General features: G+C 34.0%; 1 pseudogene across 1 annotated transcript; it reads left to right on the plus strand.

Moving 5' to 3' along the window:
- The first annotated feature begins 4,606 nt into the window (after positions 1-4,606).
- LOC150036047 (pentatricopeptide repeat-containing protein At2g21090 pseudogene) lies at positions 4,607-7,412 on the plus strand (annotated as a pseudogene). Its single transcript, XR_016529552.1, has one exon. The product of XR_016529552.1 is annotated as a pentatricopeptide repeat-containing protein At2g21090 pseudogene (transcript).
- The last annotated feature ends 7,292 nt before the right edge of the window (positions 7,413-14,704 follow it).

The raw sequence follows: 14,704 nt of genomic DNA on the forward strand, positions 1-14,704 counted from the left end.
ATAAATAAAAAACAAAGGATTAAGTTCACATACTAGTTGAAGACTCTCTTCAATCTCGAACTCAACACAGCGGAAGAACCTTTACGTTCTCTATCACTCAGCAAACCAGTCAGGTACGGCAGCAAGATCGTCTACATGAACGGCAGCAACACGAACAAGCACGAGCAAGCAAAAGCGAGGACGACACCACCAATTGGATCCTTTGGTATTCTCGGAGTGAGAATCCAAAGTGTGGTCTTTGGTGAAATTGGTAGAGGTAGGAGGAATAGGCTGATCATGTAGACGATAAGCAAGTGGGAGAGAATGCTATTGTATAGCGAAGTGCTTATCGTTTAGATAAAGCTACACGATCGTGTAGGTTTACTAAGCGATCATCTAGTAATAGGTAAACGATTGTTTAGAAAACACGGCATGCTAGGCGATCGTTTAGGAAAGCTAAGCGATTGTTTAGAGAAAGGCGTGCGATCGTTTAGATGCGAGGCGTGTGATCGTTTAGATGATGAGACTCTATCGTATAGGCTCTCAGCTAGGTGACCAATACTTTTTCACACGGATTGCAAATATTTTTGAACTATTTGTCAAATGAAACAAATTTTCATTCTATTCTTCGGATACAACAACCAAATACGGCTTCTCCCACTAACGCACGATTGAGGAGAATATTTCGGCCAATTATCTCATAATGAACCAATTTAATAATAAATGAATATAATCATTTATATTCTTACCCTATAGTTTGATATCACATATCTCCTATAGTAATTTCTCCTCCACTTGATATAAATCATATTTATATCTAATTTCCTTTAAAAATAATGTATCTCATATATTTAGCCAATTATATCATATATAATTAACCAGTTCAATTATATCATATATAATCGAACCCCTTCTTGTCAATTTGAACATTTCAAACTGACCAAACACTGATTCTCGACTTTATCCAAGCTACCTAGGGGACCTTATAAACCTGTGGCTCGAAGCTTCAATGGTACGTGAATAGCTGACTAAACTCTTTAGCCATGAGATTCACCATCCGTTAACTACTAGGCATTCTACTAAAGACCAACAGCTGAACTCTTCTTATAACAGATATATTTCTTTGTCCATCGGATATAACCATTCATGAGCACGATGACCCTTCACAGATGCTCGTAAGTACAGTTGGCCAATTTACCATTTTCCCCCTGTAGTTACATCTTACTTCTTAAGTACCACTGATTCCTCTAATGAACAATACAACATATTCCAACTATGTGTGAACACCTCTTGGGCCAAAAGAAGGTATGTGGCGCCAAATCGTTCAAGCCCTGAAATCATCCCTTAATGAAGCTATCTATCTACTTGCCTCTACTTCGGGAAATGAGTGAATTACATATGTAGCTAAGTTCCCAGCTCCCAAATTAGACGAATCCCCAAAATGGTAGGTTTGAGTCGGTGAACTGGCCACTCGCACTCATACAAATCAAAGGATCGCTCTCAATGGCAAGTGTTCTCAACTCACTCAAGATTAAGGTCATGTTACCTATGATCATCCTAGAGAAGTGAAGTCTCTGTCATGAACGATGTTATATAACGAGACGTTAACACTTCGTGGTCAGGTCTTATATAAACTCTTTGTATAAGACTCCCCCGCTCGCATGTCCCCTACACGATTAATCAAGATCAGACCATCTGTGACAAGTCACAACACTTATGACCATTCCACAAAACGAGCGGCATCCGTAACATTACCAGGATAAGGTTTCCCTCCTATATCCATATACTACAGACCATTTTGGTTATCACTTAAGACATGATCCACTTGTATGTCACCACATACATGCTTAAGTTACATACAGATAACTATGGATTTTATGTTTATTGGTTTATGGTAAAGCAAATAAAACATACAATTGAGCAAAAACAAGATGTGAAGTAAAATATCATATATTATACAACACAAGTGTTCGTATAAACTATTTACAAACTACAGGACACAAGACTTTAGGGCATCAAACCCAATATAAATTGATGCAGAGTTTTAGTAATTTTAGCCTAACTACAATACTCGCATTTATCAAATTCATTCATGGATAACTTAGGTATCATTTCTAGCCTAATCTTGTTGCTAATTAATTTCTTATTAACATGACAAAGTATAGCATGCCAAACATTCATAGAACATAGCATATACACAGTAGATTTCATTTTATTAATGTTTAAATTTAATTTGAACATTCCCTCAGTTGCATACCTCTTTCCTACGAATACATTATTTTTTTAAAAGGTATATAAATTTACCCCTATGGTTTGAGTAAATCTGGCCTTGTTGAGGAGATAGCCCAAGACCAAATTCTTTCTTATCTCTAGAGTGTGCAGGACATCTTTCAACATGAGAGTCTTCCCAGAGGTAAACTTTAGCTCCACCTTGTCGATTCCAGCAACTTTCGTAGAGTGGTGATCCCCTAACAGAATATTCTTATCCTTAGTTTCAGTATAAGTTTTAAGTAGACTAAGGTCGTGACAGACATGGTGTGTGGCACCAGTGTCTATCCACTACCCCTCAGAACCACCGATCACATTTACTTCTGTGATCATGACAACTAACGGTTCTTCTGTCAGGTTTGTCTGACCAGTAGGATGACGCCTATTCCTACAGTTGTTAGTTATGTGTCCAGGTTTATTACAGTTAAAGCAAAGGAATTGTACCATTTCTCCCGAGGGGGGTTTCTAATTCTTTTGTTGGTTTTGGTTGCTAGAACCACAATTCTGATCTTTCCTTTTTGTCCCCTTGGAATTTTGGTCAGACTTTATCATGGCAGAGGTGGATCTCCCAGGTTCTACTTCCGTGCTTCCTCCTCAATCCTTAGTTAGGTGATAAGACTCTCCAAGGAAAACTCCTTGGTTTATGCCTCAAGGTGTTCTTAAAATCTTTCAACAAAAGGGACAGTTTGTCAATAATAACAACAACTTGGAATTGTTCATCTAGAGGCATACCTTCAGTTATTATTTCATGGGCTATCTTCTGCAGTTCATGTGACTAGGCCTCCACAGATTGGTCATCTGTCATCTAGAACTTGAGGTAACAGCTGATAACATATTTTTTTTACCCGGCCTTCTCGGTGTCGTATTTCTTTTGCAAGACATCCCAGACTTCCTTTGTTGTCTTCATCGTGTTGTAGTAGTCATAAAGATCATCAGTCAAACCATTTAATATAAAAATTTTACAGAAAAAATCTTTCTCTTCACAATCAACAGCTTCTTTTATTTTTTGTTCAATTGGATCTTCTATCGGGACGGTTGGCTTATCCATGGTGCAAGCATCGGTAACTTTCTTGATAGTAAGGAAAAACAGTATCTTCTACTTCCACCGTTTGAAGGTCGCTCTTTCGAACCAAAATGGACGGTTGAGGTTAAGTGTCATAATATCGTTGTTGCTGATGAGAGCCATTACAGAATTGGTAGACAAATCGCATTAAAAATGTTGGAACTGACTACCTTTCGACGGTGAAACTCGATAGCAGCAAATAGTCAAGAACCGACGATCGTAAAAAATGTGGAACCTGCAAAACAAAAACTCGTTACGGGCTAAGTCATGGATCTCACTCTCTTTAAGACGTTTCGTGGCTCTGCCCAGGTGTGCAAGTAGGTCAACGGTATTGTCACGTTGTGTTCAAGATAAAAGAGTCCCAAAAAAGGTCTCGATCGGAAATGCATCATCACCGACCGGAAACTCACACCGTTCAGACTGATTTGCTCGAAAAAAGATTGAAAAATTTAAAACTGAAAAGAGGGTTGAGAGAGTAGAGAGTATTCTGAGATGAGGAAATGAATGAGATGATTGAGGTGGCTAAAGCTTTGCGCCTTTTATAGGTGCAGAGAGCCAATAGAAAAAGACGTAGACAACGCTCGGCCATAGAACGTGCAGAACCGCAAATTGTGTGGAGCCATTGAACGTGCACGCTAAAGACTTGACTGTGCTCATCGCGACATGTGGAGTGTTGAAAAAGTAATAATAAAATAATAATTAATAGTAATAATTTTTTTTCAAAAAATAATCACACGCTCGCCTCGCCATGTCCGATTGGAAGCGGCGATGCGCGCATATGGGGTTTCTAGTGTATCCATATTGTCTATTTCCTCATTTCCTCTAAAATATGGGTACCCTTTAGGGCTCAAACCCAAAGTCCAAGATGAGAGTATATGAAGGAAAATTCACTTCCCAACTTAATTGATGTAGGATTCTCAAAAGCCTTTTTTTTTTTAAACTCAATTTTCACCGACGTATAAATTTTCTTTGTTTAAATATTTTAGCTTACTCTTTTATTCGTTTCTCGATTTTTAGTATCAAGGCTTAGTACTAATTCGGCCACTTTAATTTTTCATTAGAAAAATAAAAAATAAAAAAGATTTAGTAATGTAGATAGAGGATTAGGATAGACAACGACAGGGAGATGAGAGAGAAAAAAGAGAGGAGGGAGAGGGGAGAAAATTAAAAAATATATTTTTTATCCATGACATCTCACCACAAAGCCATCTATAATTTTTTATATTAAATTTAAAGATATTTTTTAAAAAATGAATCTTATAAATCTATTCTTAAAAGTCAGTACCAAAATAGTCCATTTGAAATGAACTAAATGCACATATTTTTTAAAACTGAGGGGAAAAAAAGTTATTTTTCCAATTATTTGTAGAGGGGAGTTGAGAGGCAAATCGAAATTGATTTTTTCCGAATTTTGTTCACTTACCTTCTCCCTCGTGAACGCATCGCACAAGCCCCCACCCCCCTTTGTTCACCTTCTCCAGCCGCCGGCTTGTCTTCCTCTCCGGCGACGTCCAGCCACTGTGGGTGGCGTGTTTTCTTCTGTCTCTCGGTGATGACCCCAAACGGACTAAAGTTAATTGACTTGCGAGAGCCATGCGTTTGTGATCCCTGGTCTGAATACCCGTAGCCGGTAAACCTCAGATTTGTGAATTTGAACCTTCTCTCTCTTCGGAGGCTGCGATGAGCTGCTTCAACGACGCCGCCGCCGCTAGCCCCCTATAGATGAATGGGTTCTCTATCTCACATGGTGCCCCTCTGCAATGCCCTCTTTCTCTTCCCAAGTCCTCAAAAAACCCGCTTTGTTTCGCCCCAAATCCAAGCAACGCCCGGATTCAACTCGCCTCTGTATCGTTCAGTCCCTTCTCAACCTCTCTTCTCAAGGTCACCTTCCGGAAGCCCTCTCCTACCTCGACCCATTGGCCCAAAGAGGCATACGCTTACCCACTAGCACTTTCGTCAACCTTTTACGACTCTGTGGCAAAGCCAAGTTCTTAAAAGGAGGTAAATGCGTTCATTTGCATTTGAAACACACGGGTTTCAAACGCCCTACCACTATTGTAGCCAACCATTTGATTGGTATGTACTTTGAATGTGGCAATGATATAGAGGCACGTAAGGTGTTTGATAAAATGTCTGTAAGGAATTTGTACTCTTGGAACCATATGCTTGCTGGGTATGCTAAGTTGGGAAATGTACATCATGCTAGGAAGTTGTTCGATAGAATGATGGAGAAGGATGTTGTTTCGTGGAATACTATGGTTCTTGCTTATGCTAAGAAGGGGTATTTCAATGAAGCTATTGGGTTATATAGAGACTTCAGGAGATTCGATATAGGGTTTAATGAGTTTAGTTTTGCTGGTGTTTTGATTCTTTGTGTGAAGCTTAAAGAATTGCAGCTTGCGAAGCAGGTTCATGGGCAGATATTGGTTGTTGGATTCTTGTCTAATGTAGTGCTTTCTAGTTCTATTGTTGATGCATATGCTAAATGTGGGGAGATGGGATGTGCAAGGAGATTGTTTGACGAAATGCTCGTCAAAGATATCCTTGCATGGACCACAATGGTCTCTGGATATGCTAAATGGGGTGATATGAATTTGGCAAGCGAATTGTTTCACCAAATGCCTGAAAAGAATCCTGTCTCTTGGACAGCTCTGATATCAGGCTATGCAAGAAACAGTTTAGGGCACGAAGCACTTGATTACTTTACAAAAATGATGAAGTTTCGAATTAATCCTGACCAATATACATTCAGTAGTTGTCTCTGCGCTTGTGCCAGCATTGCTGCACTAAAGCATGGTAAACAAGTACATGCCCATTTGATTAGAACCAACTTCAGATGCAACACAATAGTCGTCAGCTCTATGATTGACATGTATTCAAAGTGTGGTATGTTAGAAGCTAGCTGCCACGTTTTTTATCTTATGGGAAATAAGCAGGATGTTGTATTGTGGAATACAATGATATCTGCTCTAGCTCAGCATGGTCATGGGGAAAAAGCAATGCAGATGTTCAATGACATGGTTGAATCGGGATTGAAGCCTGATAGGATCACCTTCATTGTGATCCTTAGTGCGTGTAGTCATTCAGGTCTTGTGCAAGAAGGACTTCGGTTTTTCAAGGCCATGACCTATGATCACGGTGTTCTCCCCGATCAAGAACATTATGCATGCTTAATTGACCTCTTGGGTCGAGCTGGATGTTTTATTGAGTTGGTAAACGAGCTAGAGAAGATGTCTTGTAAACCTGATGATCGGGTATGGAATGCGTTACTCGGAGTCTGTAGGATACATGGTAATATAGAGCTTGGAAGAAAAGTGGCGGAACACGTAATTGGGTTGGAGCCTCAATCTTCTGCAGCTTATGTATCTCTTGCAAGTTTGTATGCTCTTCTTGGGAAATGGGAGTCAGTAGAAAAGGTCAGGGAACTAATGGAAGAGAGATTTGTAAGGAAAGAACGTGCAATTAGTTGGATTGGAATTGGAAATAAGGTACATTCTTTCATTGCATCTGACAGATTACATCCACTGAAGGAAGAAATATACTCGATATTGGAGCAGTTAGCCAGCCATACAGAAGAAGATTTTTCAATCATTTGAAAAGAAGTTGTAAGTTATTGCCCTGCAGGTTGTTTTCGAGGTGACCTGCTGCAGAATCTTGCCTGTTAAGAATGGAAATTGCAGGTTAGTCCACAGAGAATGTGAAATTTCACACAAGTGATCTAATACGTAGGATGATGATAAAATGCTCGATATTTACACCACGGCCAGATTTTTTTTGCTCTGAGTCAACATTTGCCAAAGTCGAACCAATGGGTATTACTCCTTGATCTTAATTTGTTTATCTCATTCTTAATCAATAATAATGGCTAGAGTTAGTTTCTAAATTCTACTTCTTATGTGTACAGTTTTTGTGTTGTAAATTTTGGTCATTGTAGCTTTAGCCAATATTTCCATGATGCTTTTAAAGGGTCGCTAAGGGAGTCATCACCTTCAAATGCTTCAGCTTGTTACTTTAGAAAGCAACTCTTAAGATTTGTTTGATTACTGTTTTTTTGTTTGTTTCTTTTGAAAAAGAATAACAAAATTGAAATGTGTTTGATAAATTTTTTTTCCTGCTTTTCGAGTTGAAATAAAATTTAGTACATAGTTTATAATAAAATATGTAATGTAACCATTATAAAGAGTTTAGTTTATAGCAGTCAATATAATTATAACCTAAAAGCAAAATTTAAAGAATAACAGTAATAAATTTTAGGTTAAAATATAACTTTGAAAGTTGTTTTATTTAAGTTCCTATACTTTTAATAAAGCTTTAAAATGCTCCGTATCTAAGATATACGAATTCAGTTTCACCTAATGTTCCACCGGAAATGGGCAGATTCGCGGTCAGTTTTTTTTTTTTTTAGTGAATGTGTACTTTACATATGCAGCCTTTCTTTCAAAATTACTCATAAAAAAGAAAAGAAAATTAATCATTATCTAGTAGTTAAAAAATATTATTTTTTATTTTGATTTACACCATTTAATTACCGACCTAATTTCAAATTTTAATTAATTTATAGATAATTTGATTTTAATTTTAATTTCAAACTTAAACCAAGATATTATCTTTTACATGTGTGTGTGTATATATATATATATATATATATTTCAAATTTGATTTGGATCTAATTCACCCAATTTCATACTTTAATTTAAACCAAAATATTATTCTTTTATAATTTTATTAAGATCACAATGTTTGAAATTTGCCATGGTGATTTAGATAAAAATTATTCCTAAAAAAAATTCGCTCACTGCCACGATTTAGGAATTAACAAATTAAATCCTTGTGCCAATCTTAATTTTATTTGATTTATATTGACAAAACTAAACCATCTTCTTAATGGACCTTTTTAATAAATTGTTTAGATTTTAAATATTTAGTGGAACATTAAATGCCGCACTTGTGGAAAAAAAAAAACCATAGAAGTACATAAAAAAGTGGGGAAAAAAAAAGATATAAACGTAAAAAAGGATGTAAATGTTGGGAAATTGCCAAAAGACAGATTTGAGTGGGTTGAAGACTTTTGGGATAATTTTTCAAAATTATGGGAGTGTTTGGGGCAATAACTATCTTAAAACTATAATAACCACCTCTTGTTATAGTAAATATTATTTTGTATTCTTCTATTAATTATAGTCAATACTATTTTAAAATCCTCATTTACTATAGTATTTACTATTTGCTGTCGTTTTTAATATTTTACATTCATCATTTTTTTATTCTTTGTTACAAGATTTACTATTTTCTTCTCAAACTAAAATAGTCTACACTTTAATGCATATTATTATAACTCAAACTAAAATAATATAATTTAGGATTATAATAACTCATTCCTTACCCAAATGCCCCCTAAGAGTTTTAAAATAAATGGACATAACATGTGAAATGTCCATTATGCCCTTAATGAGAAAAACATTTTTTTTTTGTTCTCTATAACACACATTTTGGACTTACATACTTTTCTCTCATATTTTCTCCAACTTCTCTCTAATTTATCTTCTCTCAAGCTCTCTTGTCATGCCCCAAGATTGTTAGAAAGTTTACCAGTCGCTCAATCTCATTCTCTTTGTGGTAAGTTTTTATGATTTCTTTTTATAGAGATTGCAAAAATGTTGAACTTCCTAATCTTCTATTATGTTTTATTTGGATACATTTATGAAAGTTAAGAGTTTAAATTGATATATTTATGAAAGTTCAGGGTTTAAATTAATACACTTATGAAACATCAAAGTTTATATTGATATAATTATTAATTTGGGATCAAAGTTCAAGGTTTATATTATATAATTCCCAAAGTTTAGGGGTATAATAATAATAACAACAACAATAATAATATATTCTTGTTAGCATACAACTTAAAAATCATTTTGGTGTGAATTTGAGGAGCGCGGTGCTGTACAACGAGAACACAAATATGGAGAAAATATAATATAATAATAATATATACACATTCTCGGCTAGCCTCGTGAATTGAAAGAATTTCAGCATGATTTGAGGAAGTGATTGTTATGTTCTGTTTCACCGATCGTTATAATATAACAATTCTTCCATATGTTAATAGATAATTTGTTTGAGATCTAGTTTTGTGTGAATCAGATAAATATTCAAAATTTGTATAACCAACTAGATCAATTGCACTAAGATATGGTACTTTAGGACCAAGAAGTTCTTATTATCATCTTGAAGTTGAAATATATCTTTTTACATCTAGTGAACGAACTTCTATTAGAATATTCATTGGATGTACTTTGTCCATCTAAAATCTTTTCAAAACTTTACCTGTATAAGTTGATTGATGAACAAATATCTCATCTACTAAATGCTCAATTTGCAAGCCAAGGCAAAGTTTTTTTTTCCGAGATCTTTCATCTCAAATTCTTTCTTAAGATTGCCTCTGAAAGTTCTTCAGGAGTCCCGATTATATTTAAGTTATCAACATATACAGTTATAATAGCAAATCCTGACTGTGATTTCTTTAGAAAAATACATTGACTTACTGGATTGTTTTAATATCCTTCTTTCAACAAATATCCACTCAGACGATTGCACCACATTCGTCCTGATTGTTTAAATCCATATAGCAATCTCTATAACTTTATTAAATACAATTCCCGGGAATTTGATTTATATGTTTCAGGTACCTCAAATCCTTCTGGGATATAAATGTCATTATGAACATATCCATAAAAATATGTTGTGACTACATCTATAAGATGCATATCCGAACTTTCATACACAGTCAAACCAATTAATTATTTTAGTGTAATTGCATCCACCACTGTCTCCTCATAATCAATTTTAGGTCTTTGTGGAAAAACCTTGTGCAACTAATCTTGCTTTATTTCTTATGACCTCATTATTTTCATTTTTTTTCCTCACGGATGCCCATTTGTATCCCACAGGTTTAGCACCTTCTGGTGTTCATGGTCCAAAAACCTGACACTTTGAAAGTAGGTTTAATTCTGCCTTGATTGCTTCTTTTCACTAAAGCCAATCTTTTCTATGCAAACATTCTTCAATAGATTTTGGTTCAAAATCCTCATTTTTAGATATAATATCAAGAGTAACATTATATGCATTAATGTTGTCGATAACTACATGAGTTCGATTTCATCTCTTTCCTGTCATGACATAGTTATTGAAATATCATTATTATCTTTATGTATTTCACCTTCCTCATTAGTCATGTCATGAATTTCTTCATGGGTATTTGCATACTCAACTAAGTCTTCTTGACTATTAATTATTTTTCTTTTTCGAAGATTTTTATCTTTGAAACCCACCGGTCTGCCACGCTTCTGGCGTGTTTCAGACTCATTAGTTACAATTTGTTGTATTGAGATATCAAATTTCGATGGAACATTTGCAGCTGGTATATGTGACTTAGTTACTTTCTTTGTATCTATAAGTACATCTGGTAATTGATTTGCTATATTTTGCAAATAAATTATCTTTTGAACGTCAAGTTTACCTTTATTCGTACGGTGAACTAAATGAGACAATAACGATGCATTCCATGTAATTTCTTTTTCCAACTTCTTAATTCCTCCTCTTAATGTTGAAAAATTTGTTTCATTAAAATGACAATCAGGAAATTGTGCACATCACCCGTCAAGGGTTCAAAATATTTGATAATTGATGGGGAATAATATCCAATATATATTCTTATCCTCCTTTGAAGACCTATCTTAATACGGAGCAATTGGAACATATACTACACATCCAAAAATTCTTAGATGGGAAATATTTGGCTCATGGCCATAAGCTAATTGTAATTGTGAGTACTTATGATAAAATATTAGTCGAATGCACATAAGTGACACTGCATGCAAAATAGCATGTTCCCATACAGATGTAGGAAGCTTAGCTCTCACAAGCGATGGTCTAGCAATTAACTGCAAACGTTTTATGAATGATTATACTAAACCATTTTGTCTATGAACATGAGCTATAGGATATTCAACACTTATCCCAATTGACATACAATAATTATAAAAAACTTGGGATGTAAATTCACCAGCATTATCAAGACAAATGGTTTAATTGTATAATCAGAAAATTGTGCTCTTAACTTATTTATTTGAGCAAGTAATCTTGCAAATGCAAGATTTGACTTGATAATAAGCACATGTGTGACCATCTGCTGGATGCGTCTATTAATACCATAAAATATCTAAGTGATTCACTTGGTGGGTTAATAGGTCCATATATCACCATAAATTTGTTCTAAAAATACAGGTGATTCAATCCCCAATTTGACTGATGATAGTCCAATGATTAATTTGTCTTAAGAGCAAGCATCACATGATAATTCATTAGATTGAAGAATCTTTTGGCTCTTCAATGGATGTTCATTTGAATTTTCAATAATTATTCTCATCATTATAGACTTTGGATGATCTAATTTATTATGCCAAATTGTAAATATGTCTGGATTAATGAAGTTCAAGTTCATTGTTGCATATGTTTCAATTACTCGTATATGAGTATATTATAATACAGGAGATAAAGCAGACAAATCTTCTAGTATACGTTTTTTATATGAGACAGTAGATGTGATATAAAGATACTTCATATTATTTTTTCTGTTAGTCTCAATATGATAACCATTGCAATGTATATCTTTAAAACTAAGTAGATTTATCTATTATTGACTAGAAAACAATGCGTTGTCAATTGTAAACTTTGTTCCTCTAGGCAAAATAATATGTGCTATTCCAAACCCTTCAATTAGGTTTGCAGAACCTGATATTGTATTGGCTTTTGCTTCCAACATTATCAGTTTTGAAAAATATTTTTTTTACTTGTAAGTATTGTATGTGTAGTTGCATTGTCTGTCAAACATAAATCTTTTTTACTCATTATTTAGTCACCCAACATATGAAAATGATCCAGGTTTCTTCATTAAAAGAAAATAATTATAATAAGGAAAACAACATATGGAATATATAAAGGTTAACATTTACTAAGAGGGAAAAAAACTTGGAGATGAATTAAAAAAACAACATTAAGTCTAGATATTTGCAAAGTCAAAGGAAGCACTTGATATTCCATCAATTCTACTGATTTTCTCTTCAGGAGATTCAAAAAAGTGTGCCACATCCAAATTTGTCATATGGGATGGGTCAAATATGTCATTATCCTTGTATGAAAATTTTTCTTCCACATTTTTCTCTTTTTCCTTCAGGGATACTTGGTAGAGATCAACTAAGTGTTTTGACGTACGACATGTACATGACCAATGTTCAATCATTCCGCATAGGAAGCATTTATTTTCAACACTTTTTTAACTCTTATATTGTGGAGCTTTTCCTGTGTGATCATAGTTTTGTGTGTGTTTTCCCGGTTGATCGAGATTTATGATTTTTCATTAATAACTCATTATTTTGTTCGACCACAAAAAGACATGAGATTAGTTCATAATATTGTTTAAAACCTTTCTCTCGATATTGCTACTGTATGAGCATATTCGAGACATGAAATGTAGAAAATGTCTTCTCTAACATATCAGCATCAGTAATTTTCTCTCCGCATAACAATAGTTTCAAACTAATTTTAAATAATATGGAGTTGTAATCACTTACTGATTTGAAATCTTCTAGCCTCAAGTGCATCCACTCATAACAAGCTTTAGGAAAAATAACTGCTTTTTATGATCATACCTCTATTTCAAATTTTTCCACAAGATACGTGGATCTTTTATTGTAAGATACTTCATTTTCAATCCCTCATGGAGATGATGACGAAGGAAAATCATAGCTTTTGCTTTGTCCTAATTGAATGTCGTATTTTCTTCTTTAATAGTCTCTCTAAGATTCATAGCATCCAGGTGGATTTCAGCATCAAGTACCCATGACAAATAATTAATACCGTTAATTTCAAATGGTGGAAATTCTAATTTTGTGAGATTTTTCATGGCAGCACTATCATAAAATATTATATTTATATTAGAAATTTAATAGATATTAAATATAAAAAACAACATTAGATTTATTAATTATAACGAAGGGGGACAAACCAACATACCTTTAGCGAGGGAAACAATAGGAGCTTGTGTTGATAATGTGTTGTAAATTTGAGGAGCATAACGTTACTCAACGACAACGCAAATATGGAAAAAAATATAATGTAATAATAATATATAATAAAATAAATAAATAAATAACAAAAAGTAAATAAAATAACAAAGAATTAATTTCTCCACTTTCTCTAATCTTTTTGGATTGATCACCAATATGTGTATCTTTCAAAACCCACCAAATGCCATTATTTATATGCAATTTTGCAAGTAGGAGGTAGATTACATGGACACTAATAGTGTGTAATCTTGAAACAAGTGGACAATAATGGATAAGTGACACATGACCAATGAACATTATAATGGACATCTATATTACACGTAATTTAACATATTTATAATACATTCAACATCTAAGATTTAAAAAAATATCTAAACTGTCGCATTTAAATTTTTTTACAAAATAGAAATGTGTATATAAAGACTACATATAAAATGGAAGCTGATTGTGTATCTGAGAGATGCGCATTCGCACAAATGACAAAAAATCTACCTTATATCTCTAATCAAATTTCTTTTTTAAAATACAATATATATCTTATTAACCCCATTAAATCAGGTTTAACACTTAGTTGAGTTGGCAAATAAAAATAATAAAAACATGCCAAACAGGTTAAAAATTGCAAAGTCACACTTGGTTAAAAATATCATATCATTTTTTATTCGTTAAATTCCGCTTTCCTCCTTTCTTCTTCTTCTTCAACCTCTTCCTCCTCCTCCTCCTCTTCTTCTCTCTCCTTCTTTCCTCACTCATATTGTTCGTCGTTCAATGCTCGTTGTCGTGCCAACGGTCAACTACTCTTGTCTCGACCATATGCTCGTTGTTTCTAAGTTAAATTATGGAAATGAGAATTGAAAATTTGTGGAGCTTTTTTGTGCAGAGAGCTACAATTGAGTGTGTGAATTTGATGGATGTCTTTGTGTTTTCTTTTTTGGTTATATTTTTTTAGAGGGAGGATGCAAAAACAACAGAGTGGAGAGAACACAATAGTAAGGTATGCCGAAGAATAATAATAAAAAGGAAAAATTAGAAAAAAAAAAACAAAAACAAAAACAAAAACAAAGAAATGGAATGGGAAGAGAAAAAGTTGATATTGAAGAGATTACCTTGATTTCATTTATCAATGAAATGTTTCTTTTAAAAAAAATTACAACGAAAACATGTGGCATCATCGGAGTTTGCCAACTTATGTCTTCAATTTTAATTTGGGACATAAGACAACTTTTTATTAGTCTATACTTTGATCATTTGCAAATTTAACATTTATTTG

This window comes from Benincasa hispida, chromosome 5, assembly GCF_027475165.1.
Source record: "Benincasa hispida cultivar pf3 chromosome 5, pf3_genome.v1.1, whole genome shotgun sequence".
Lineage (NCBI taxonomy): Eukaryota > Viridiplantae > Streptophyta > Magnoliopsida > Cucurbitales > Cucurbitaceae > Benincasa > Benincasa hispida.